Raw genomic sequence first — 12,317 nt, 5'->3', positions numbered from 1 at the left:
CATTCAATGATGATGATGATGGTGGTAACATGTATGTATGTAGGTATGTATATATGTATGTATCTATCACCCACTCTGATAGTCGAATCAGCATACTGTTGAACAACAATATGTCCTGGTATTTGGTTACATCTCTTAATACCAAGGCCAACTTTATCATTACATCTGCATGCGGTCGATAAAAAATAAGTACCAGACAAAGTACTAGAATCAATATAATCAACCAAAATACATGAAGTCACATGTCGCAATAAATGAAACCAGAAAGAATAGAAATGAATATAACAATGTATGAGTTTCTTAATATTTAATATGATTCTGTCACTTGTTTCAGATTCAGCCAATAAATCCCATACCAAATAAATACAACTATATTTTTATCCTATACTTGCTAGGGAAAATGAAAATAATATTACTTATTGACTAATATCAGGTTTTAAAAAAAATTTGTTTTGTTTTCTTCACTGTATAATTATATGTAATTAGCTTTTTAATGCTTCATTCATTAAACATATTAATAGTTATTTAACTACTGTTTTTCATGCAGAAAATATCTTTGAATAATTTAATTTCTTAGCAATTCTATTTTGCAATAGCAAAAACTGTATAATCTTGTACATTTACTTAAACTAACAAATCTACTCATCTATGATGGAGGCATAAAACGAGGAAGAGAAGTCATAACAGCAGTATATATTTGAGAAATGTGTAAATGGACTTGACAGATTACTGGGTGATATCTTAGAGAAATCACATTATTGTTGGTGATGTAGCATTCCATTGCAGCTATATGACATGTGTTTGCAACTAAGTGACATATGATGATGATTCACATCCCAACTGAAATAGGCTCCCAGCCTCTGTATCATGAATGAGTATGTGGACCATTCCTAATGAAGCCAGAGCTTCCTTCGACCACTACATAAAAAGTATTAAGAAAAAAATGTTATTTAGATATAGTTTTATTTTAGTTGTTTACACTATTTTACACTTGTTTATACTCTTATACATTTAAAGATCACAAATTTCCTTATTTAAATTATGAATCATATTCCTTTCAATAATATCAATATGATAAGAAAACTTCTTAGTAGACAATACTTTCTATTTGGTCAACACTAATTTTCAAATTACTGGAGTCTGTTGCTCTACTCATAGCGACGTATAATTGGCTGTGTGTAAACATCGGAGTGGGTAAAAATACACCTTCATGATCTAAAGTCTGGCCTTGTGCCTTGTTTGCTGTGCATGTGTGAGTGGAATCTTTAGGGTTGCAAAAAATCAAACTAAGACTTACCTCTCACTGTTCTATGCATATAATGTCTGGATGTAATGGTACCATGGATTATTTTGATTGACAAAACTGAGATGTAAACAATAGCCGCTTCGATTAGCTGTTTTGAATCCTGCTCAAGACTGACACATTTCAATAACCACTAAATAATCACACACACTAAATACTGTTACACACTTTTTTCCATTTTATTTTCGATATTAACCATCCTTGCGACCCCCTTCGTATCTACGATGGGGCCACAAACTATATGATGAAAATCCAGTTACTCATGGTCGGTGAATTTTTAATAAAAGTGCGAAGGTGGTTTATCAATTCAAAAATCGATATCCACAAAATAATTGTACTTTCTGATTTTTTAATGCTAAAAATCTTTCTGACGACTGTCTTTGTAACCTCGAAAAATATCACAACCATTGGTCCAGCCGTCTGGCCGTAAAGAGGAAACACACAAAGAGACGGACAGACAGATGGACGTAATGCCCATTATAGTAAGATAGCAAATCTGCCCATCTACAATGGGAAATAAAGGGATAGTATCACAAATCTAAATCCACTAAATTCATGCACTATACAGTGGGGAAATCCAGATTTAATCTTCATCACTGGAATTTTAACAAAAAAATCTAAGATGATTTGTTAATACAAAACTCAATATCCACTAAATAATCATACTTTATGCATTTTTTTTTTTTTTTGTTAAAAACCTTCCTGATTACCTCTTTTGTAATCCCGAAAAACATCGTGACCATTGGTCCAGCTATTTCACAGAGAGATGGACATAATGCTCTACATTGGCAAGTATAGTGAAGGATATGTATTGTTGATATGGTCAGATTAAGGCTGACACATATTCAGGGTTGGCTCTCATACTTGCTGTTAAAATGCAAGTGATATTGGTAATTGAGTAATATTATTTCATAATCTTACTATGCAGGGCTAAATGCTTGGTGGAATTTCTTCCATCTCTTTATGTACTGAGTTCAAATACTGACAGGTCAACTTTGCCTTTCACCTTTTGGAGGTTTATAAAATAAGTAGTTCATGTATATAATGGTAGGAAAAATAAGGATGCATGAGAGTTGAGAGTTTTGTTAGGTTTAAAAAAAGGGTTAAAAGTTTGTGTTAAGCAGGAAATGTGGTGTCAAAACAGGAAGTGTGTGTAAGGGGAGACAAATGTTTTTAGTTGGAGTTCATAACTCCAACTAAAAACATTTGTCTCCCCTTATACACACTTCCTGTTTTGACACATTTCCTGCTTAACACAAACTTTTAACCCTTTTTTTAAACCTAACAAAACTCTCAACTCTCATGCATCCTTATTTTTCCTACCATTATATACATGAACTACTATTGAACTTCAAAAGCTCAAAGACAATATAATGTATGGGTATATTTAATTTTTTTATATATTATTTTTTTATATATTATTTTCTTCATTTTGTACTTCTTTGTAAAAAACATTTTCATTCTCCTTCTTGATAATTTGCTTTCGCAATGAAAACCGGTTAGAAATCTTTATTAAAATATGCTTCCAGTTTAGCATTCTGCCTTTTTTTCATTTTCCTATTATTTCTCCACGTGCGGTTAACACAACCCCACTATTTACTGACTTATATATATATATATATATATATATATATATGTATGTATATATACATATATATATATAGAGAGAGAGATAGATATATAGATAGATAGATAGATATACAAACACATTGTCTAAAATTGAAATGAAACAACAGCAAGCAAAGGTTGATCAAATTTTTAACACAAAATGTATGTGTGCATGTGCATGTGTGTGTGTGTGTGTATGTATGTATGTATGTATGTATGTATGTATGTAATGTCTGTCTGTTTATTTTTATATTGGTTTCCGTCTGGTGTAGTATGTTTATGATAGTCTTGGTTAAGACAGCTGATACCGAGCACCTGCAATGTCTTCATTTTATTATAATAAAACCGTTTTAAATACATATATATAAGCAGGCCTTCAACCCCAATTAGAAATCAATATATATATCTGTGTATGCGTGTGTGTGTGTGTATCATCATCATCAGCATCATCGTTTAACGTCCATTTTCCATGCTGGCATGGGTTGGACGGTGTCACTGAGGACTGGCAAGCCAGTAGGCTGTACCAGGCTCCAATCTGATCTGGCAAGGTTTCTGCAGCTGGATGCCCTTCCTAATGCCATCAGTTTGGGTGTTTCACATCACCACTCCTGTATGTGCCTTTATACAGCTTTTAGTACATTTGGTGTATAAGGGAGTTTGATTCCGCTGCCCTCGTCTGTACCTCACGTCGGCCTATTGGTTCATTTAGTTTTGTGGAGAGGAAGATGTCTAGCTCCTTTTTTAAGACATCTTCTTCCACCTTATGCAAATTTCTTAATTTTTGTGGCAGGGTATTGAAGAGTTGTGGGCCTTTGAACCCTAGACTATTGCAGTACCTGGTCCTGAATTTAGATGGAGTGGATGGTACCTTTGGTACAATACAATGGTGGCCAGTTTTGGTATTTATATAACACTCATACCATATATATATATATATATATATATATATGTATATATATATATATATATATATATATATATATATATATATATATATATATATATATATATGTATGTATGTATGTGTGTATGTATGTGTATATGTGTGTGTGTATGTGTGTGTGTATGTGTATGTATATATATATATATATATATATATATATATATATATATATATATATATATATATTGTATATGTGTCCTTCTCCAGTGAAGAACATAGCGCTCAACATAGACTATATCAGTAACCGCAGGATAGTAACAGCAAGATGGAATCAGAAACATTAAATAATCTGAAGAAGGAAAGTACATAAACTGAAAAATCCTTTGATCAGGTGTAGGTTCAAAGAAGTACAAGTTGATGCATATGATGAGAGGAGAAAGAGGAAGCATAGAGGAGAAAGACAACTAAGTGTTTTTATGAGATAACTTGCTGCAAGCAACAGGCCACATCTGTGGATGGAGTAAAATTTCAACCATTATGAAGGTGACATTGCGTTGGAATAGAATAGTAGTTACAGTCATAAAAACGAAGAGACAGGCCTAGAGAGATTGAAAGAAGGAGAATAGCAAGAACCAATCTCAGGCTACCAAAAGAGAGATAAGATTTTAAGTATACCTAACATGGAGAGAAACTGTAAAAAAAAAAGGGGTTTGCTAATGCTCTGTAATGAGACAATTGGAAATTTGAGGTGTTCTGGATTTCAAGCAATGATGCACTGGTATGAATCAAGACATATTGGGAAAAAAGTGTATATGGAATGATAACAGTGCTCTTACCATCAATAACACTGAGAAGAAAGAAGAATGGAGGTTCTTAATACAAGAAGTAGCTGAGTGTAGAGAATGTACAAGAATGGGAGGGTCTACCCAAAGTGGATCTAACACAGGTAGCAGATATGGCAGTTGACAACCATACCGTTGAAAGTGCAGATAGCCAGAATAATGGAATAGATAAGGTAACAAAGGCATTATTTTTCAGAATAAAGGGCAAGCAAGCTCTATAAACCATTGTATCTAATGCAATATCGCTTCTTCTTCTTGCCTTTAACCCTCCAACGCGGAGTATAGGCCACTTATAATTGAATTCAATGTCGCATAATTTCTCGCTTCTGTACTTATACTCTGTCATGAATGTCCCCCTTTCTCTAGTTCCTTTTGTGTTCATCTACGCCACGAGTTCTTAGGCCTACCCCTCTTTCTATATCCATCCGGATTCCACTGTAAAGCACTTTTTGCTGCATTTGGTGTGTCCTTTCTAATTGTGCTACCAATCCACTTCCACTTTTTCTTAAATATTTGCTCTCTAATCGGAACTTGATATTGCAGGATCATGAAATATGGGCATTGAATACGGAAGATGTGAGAAGGCTAGAAAGAAATGAAGCAAACATGCTTCACTGAATAATGATAATAATAATAATAATAATAATAATAATAATAATAATAATGATAATAATAATAGCGCTCATGGGAACTGCCCATATCCTACATAAAATACTGTCTATGTAATCTCAAATTTTAAAACAGACTTATAATTTTCTTATGTTTTCTTAAACATTCTCTAGAACAATACTTTGTGCAAAACCAAATATATGGCACCCTAGTCATAACACCAACTTGAACTTCTAACTTGTTGTCCCTTGATGTCTCTGGGTGAGACTTGTAGTCAACTTGTACAAATACAAAGCAAAAGTCAAACATATAATAGTACTACTACTACTACAATAATAATAATAATAATAATAATAATAATAATAATAATAACAATAATAATAATTGATATAAGTATCTAGGGATTTGGGAATACAACAAAATCAAGAAAAGTGAAATGAAGGAGAGCTTTAGGCAAGAATATCTCAGAAGAATCAAATTAATTATGGGAAGTAGGCTTGATGGAAAAAACAAGATCAGAGCAATGAACACATGAGCAGTTTCCATAAAGTGATATGACGCAGGTGTTATTAGGTGGACAAAAAACAAGCTTGAGGAAATAGACAGGAAGACCAGAAAAGTTATGACAATTAAGAGGGAACTACACTCCAAAAGCGATACTGACAGGTTGTATGTATCTAGGAATAGGAGAAGAAGCCTCATAGGATGCACGATCTGTGTTGTCAATGAGAAGAACAGTCTGGGATGGTACATCAAACAGCAGCGTGAATCCTTGCTTGCTGCTGTTAAAATTAGCAATACAATACCTACCAAAAATGTGATGCACCCACAAGCATTTAAGAAACAAGACGAAGAAGAAAGAGTACACAATTGGAAAATGAAATCACTACATAGGCAATACCTCAGAGAAATTGAAAGAAAAGACAAGATCAACACCTGGAGATGGCTAAGTATAAGTGATCTGAAAGGATGCACTGAGGCATTGATATGCAGTGCCCAGGAACAAGCTCTGAGAACTAATTACACCAAGTTCCAAATAGACAAGACAGCAAACCACTCTTTTGTAGGATGTGTGGCAGCAGAAACGAAACAATGTCACATATTGTGAGTAAGTGTTAAAACCAAGAAATAGCAGCCAGATCTTCCTCAAATTTCATTCTAATGTCTCAAAAACTGAGGGATATACTGGATATTACAGTCCTTGAAAATAAGATAGGATGATCATCTGTAATGCTTTTAACCCTTTTAATACCAGTCTGCTCAAAATGCTTTGGGTTTATGATACAAATTTGAAGTAATCTAAATTAAAAGCTTCCATCAAAATGTCCTTTTAATTTATGCTCTAAACACCAGTTTAGTAATGACAAACACATTTTACTAAATTCTTTATGATTTTCAAAATTAATTGAAACAAAGGCATGGCATTTCAACAGAAATATAATAACAAAAGGGATAAACATTAATCTACTTGATTAGGGCCAGCCTGGAGTTAAACAAAAACAACAGTACCGAGTTCCAACTAACTGTCTTCTCAGCAAATTCTAAATGGTACTGAAAGTATTGTATCTCTACTATTGATTAGCATTTTGGTACATGCCATGTTCAGCCAAAGTTCTTGTTCAAGAACACCTTCCAAGCTTCAAATGTTTCATATAGTTCTTAGATAAAGTAATGAGAAGCAGGTCATTTATATAAACAACCAGTATGTGAATAATTTTGTATGATTATGACAAGAACTTTAATAAACACAAGAAAGATATCCTGTGTATGCCCTAATATATGCTAAATTCTTTACTTAATTCCTTGCCAATCCTGACTCTCTTTATTTCTTCCTTGCTCACCAAACTGAAGCCTCTATAATTTCGCGTCTCTAGTTGCACCAACTTTACATATATGTTACGATTGGTAATTTGATTGTGCTGCAACTCCAATCATTTAGGAATCGCACTTTACTGCACAATGAGATTAACTACTGAATATGTGTATGTGTGTGTGTGTGTGTGTGTGTGTGCACGCACTTATGCTTTGCATTTCAGTACTCATGTTTATGTGAGCAATTACAGAAGTGTGTGTATGTGCTTGTCATTAATTATGAAATTTGCTGTACCTGTGTAGTTCTGTATGTGAGAGCAGTCCCTAGACACAGGAATAGTGAAAGAGAATGAATAGGACATAAGCAAGCACTGGAGATACGAAACAGAGAGGGGGGCAGGAATAGAGGAAGAGAGGAAGGGGAATAGAGAAAGAGAGGGAGAGAGAGAGAGAATGGATAGATAGAAAGAGAGACATAACAAACTGCAGTACTTTATTATTTTGTCTCTTCCTCTTTTTATGGTATTTATTCCATTTATCTGCCAGTTTCTTCCCTGATTATGATGTATTATAGATGTCATTTCATTTTGATGTTATTTATACTTCAAAATGAAAGTACTGTTGAACCATTGTCATGTGTATGTATGCACACAATACATATGCATATGCACACATACAATTCTCCTCTTCTCAAATATTTTGTGCATACATTTGTGAATATTGTATATGTCAATATATACTTTTACTTTCTTATAACTGAATATATCACTGTATGTATACCTGTGTGCATGTATCTGTGTATGTATGTATGCAAGTGTGTGAGTGTGTATGTATGTATGTACCTTTGTATCACTGTGAGAATACTTACAAATTCTTTCATAAATGTGTATGCATGCATGTATACACACACCTCTAGAGGTACACATCCCCATTTCAATGTATGTATGTAAATACTACATGCGTATATATGTGTATACATTCTCAATGTGTATATATATATATCTGTGTAGTAGAAGAGTCCAAAAACTAAGTGTTATTTGTTGCCTATTTTACACATGTGTGTTTGTGTATGTGTCTCAGTTATATACATCTCTAAGTATACAGATGTGTGTGCATGAACATGTTTGCATTTGTGTGCATGTGATTGTACAGACTGGTGCATGTGCATGATTGTACAGAGTGCGTCCCACAAAACCCGTTGCATGATGTGAATGTCAAAAATGGCCAAACTGACATCAGGCAATGTTATAATATTAATGTCTTCTGTATCAGTTGAAGCCAGTGTTCTGGGATGGGTGAAGGAGAGAGGGGAGGTAGAGGTGCATACCAGAGTGAAGGGGGAGGGATGAAAAACAGAAGGTAGTATAGGTGGGGGGGGGAAGAAGAAGAAGAAGAAGAAGAAAGAAAAGGAAAGAAAGAAGAGGAGGAAAAAGGAAAGAAAGACGAAGAAAAAAGAAAGAAAGAAGAAAGAGGAAAAAGAAAGAAAAGAAGAAGAAGAAGAAGAAGAAGAACAACAACAACAACAACAATAATGGCAGCATCAGCAGCAGGAAAATGATGACAGAAGACAGAAGAGGAAAGATAAAAGAGAAAAAGAAATATGAAGGAAGTAGAATAAAAGGAAAAAAAAAAAATGTCTGCTGAACATTTTATTGACACTTTAGATAGGGTGTTGTATAAAAGTACAAAGCGTCTCTCTGCACCACACCACACTCCAGTACACTGCACCACACCATACCCAGTTGTATCCAAGACAGAGCCACTAAGAAGTCACTCAATCTGGGAGAAATAGCAGCCAAGTCTCACTCAAATTACATTCTATTGTCTCAAAAATAATTTTTTTTTTAAATAATATAATGTAACAAAAAACCATGTTGGATAATGTAGTCTTAGAGAGCCTTGAAAGGAGAGAATGATCCTACATCTACTGAATTAGAATCACTAAAAGCATAACTATAACACTACTACACCAAAGGAAAGGACTAAGGTATTGCTACACCATAATACCACAAGATTATATGAAGTCCAGAGTGTAAGAGACACATGCCACACCTAACTACACCACCACCTATACAACAATATACTACCACCTACACCATACCACATCACAAGCTGTCATTTAAGTATATAATATACACAGTACAAAACATTATACATTACATCACACTTACTATACACCATACAATACACAACATTGCATATGTACACCACAAAGTCTTCATATCACATTTAACACACTACATGTTATATAGCATACATCACTGCACGCACGTGCACGCACACACTCATCACACACACACATCACACATCACACATCATACAGCCAAACATACATCACAACTAACAACATGCATCACATCATACATAATATATAACACACAACATACATCATTGCATACATACACAGCTACATCTGCCATCTATTACTACTACTACTATTACTACACAACAACAACAACAACAACAACAAACTACACCACACAAGACTGCACACATACAAACACATGCACGTCAACATGCTATACAGTTAACACAACATGCAACATACAGGCACCACTACCATTATGACATGTACTATAACTACTGCTTTTCAAATGCAGACATGCATATACAAATCCAGACTATATACTGCACCACTTCTGACTGTTATACATGCACATGCATAAATACTTACACATCAACACTCCATACAGTCAATGTCAATAACAGACATTTTACAGACACTCACACATACTCCAGAATATACATCTATACACCATATAATAAATATGAGGGACCCTCCACATGGTGACTATATCTACTAGACATAGCAACCAATTTCTCTCAAATAACACCCCATCGTCTTAAAAACAGAAAGAAAAACATTCAAAAATGTCATAAAAATAATGCGAATAGACAGGATGGTCATGGCTGGAACACCTTTGATCGTGGCTCTGCTGATTCAGAGCTAACTTGTGGTTACATGGCAACATACTATTTTGATATTACAATAATGGATACACACTCACACATACACGTGTGTTTGTGTAAATACATACATATATTTACACCATACATATGTACACAGACACACAGAGACACACACAAATATCATACACCAGAATACTTGACTCTGTCCTAACCCAAAACAGTAAGCATCCTGAACACAACCAGTCACCTACACAATCACACCACATGCATAAGATAAATATATATATATATATATCCCCATCCACCTCCGTTCCCTTAGTCTGTCTGACAGTCCAGCCTCAAGCTAAGAACAGGGACCAGTTAGACACACCCAGTTACTTGCACAGAGACACCTCCTCCTATACAACCCAATCCCTCTCTACATCTGATAAGATTCCCACCGCCTTCACCATCACCACCACCATTCATGATCAATAAAACTATCACTAACTAAACCTTCACCACCATTATGGGTTGCCATGATCACTACTACTACTACTACTACTACTACTACTATTACTAACACCATCATAACCACCTCATTGCCATCCTAAACCCAATGTTAACCCAGCATTCCTTGTAAAATGGAGTCTGCTGCTGTTTACATCATGGATGTTTGGTTGGTGCAACCCTATACACATTGGCTATTCTGTTTCTGATTTTCAATTCCACACTTTCTCCTCTCAGCCCCACCACCTCTTGTGTCTGTGTTTGTGTGCCCTGTCTGTACTTTCTCTCCCCCCTCTCTCTCTCTCTATCTCTCTCTCTCACCCTCAATCCAACTGCTATGAAACCAATTTCAGCAATCTGTAGTCTTTAAGCAATATCATTCCTCTATCTCCAACTTCATACACACATATACACCACACTCTCCTTCTCTCAAACCTTGACAGACTGATAGAGAAAGAAAGATGGGGAAAAAAAGAAGAAAGTAAGAATGTTCACCAAGTATTAAGATCCTTTCCTTTCTTGTCACCTCTTATATTAAGAAAGTTGTTATTGTTCCCTGCAATTCAATCTTGGAGGAAGGAAGAAGTACAGTCAATTGAATCAGCTCCTCCATATTAATGGTGTTTATTTTATCAACTGAGATGAGATGACAACTGAAATCAACTCTGGTTAGATTTGAACTTACAGAGATAAAACTAAATGCTGTATTATATGGCACTGTAACTCAATATTGCCATCATCATAATTTTAATGTTCATTTTTCCGTGCTTGCATGGGTTGGACAGAGATTATTGAGGCAGATTTTTCTATGGCTTTATGGCCCTTCCTCTTGCAAACCCTTATGTTTCCAAGTAAGGTAATATTTCCCCATGGTCAGACATTCTTGCAGAATATTGAAAATGAATGACACTGCTTGCACAACAGTAACACAACCACACACACACACACACACACACAGGTACATGTAGGCTTCTCTCAGTTTCCATCTTCCAAATTCACTGAAGAGGCTTTGGTAAGCCCAGAGCTATAGTAGAAAACACTTGTCAAAGGGGCCATGCATTGGAATTGAAACTGGAACCATGTGGTTGAGAAGCAAACTTTTTGCAACACAGCTATGCCAGCATCTATATAAATAATATTTTTGACTTTGGCTCAAGGCAACAAATTTATAGAGGAGGAGCAAATCATGTGCACTGACTCCAGTTTACACCAATACCTGTGTTGTTAACGCACAGAAGTATGAACGTTTAAGTCAAACATGGTGGGATTATCACTCAGACCTATCATAAATGCTATTCTGCTTTGCAATGCAATAATAATGATTTCTAACACAGGCATGTATCTCCCCTACAGTAAGACACTTGTTCATAGTATTGGTTACTTTTTATTGACCTCAGAGGAATGAAAAGTAAAGTTTCCTTTGACAATATTTAAACTCTGTAAAACGGTTTCTGGTTAGGTAGCAGTTTTGAAGGAAAGTGGGGTTAGTCATCATCATCATCATCGTTTAACGTCCGCTTTCCATGCTAGCATGGGTTGGACGATTTGACTGAGGACTGGTGGACCAGGAGGCGACACCAGGCTCCAATCTGATTTGGCAGAGTTTCTACAGCTGGATACCCTTCCTAATGCCAACCACTCCGAGAGTGTAGTGGGTGTTTTATGTGCCACGGGCACGAGGGCCAGTCAGGCGGTACTGGCGATGGCCATGCTCGAAATGGTGTATTTTACGTACCACCTGCACGTAATGATCTGGCAATGATCTCGCTCGAAATTATATCAATTCCAACACTTGACTGGAATTGATAAGACAAAGTTGACCTAAGCTGGATTTGAACTCAGAATATAAAAAAGCTTGAAC

At 35.4% G+C, this 12,317-nt stretch overlaps 1 long non-coding RNA gene across 1 annotated transcript in view; it reads right to left on the bottom strand.

Annotated features, from left to right (window-relative positions):
- Positions 1 to 12,317, bottom strand: part of LOC128249796 (uncharacterized) — a 176,303-nt gene that overhangs the window by 143,838 nt on the left and 20,148 nt on the right. The gene's annotated exons all lie outside the window — the stretch shown is intronic.

The sequence above is a fragment of the Octopus bimaculoides genome, chromosome 18, assembly GCF_046866305.1.
Source record: "Octopus bimaculoides isolate indiv1 chromosome 18, ASM4686630v1, whole genome shotgun sequence".
Lineage (NCBI taxonomy): Eukaryota > Metazoa > Mollusca > Cephalopoda > Octopoda > Octopodidae > Octopus > Octopus bimaculoides.
This window is presented reverse-complemented; position numbering and strand designations above follow the sequence as displayed.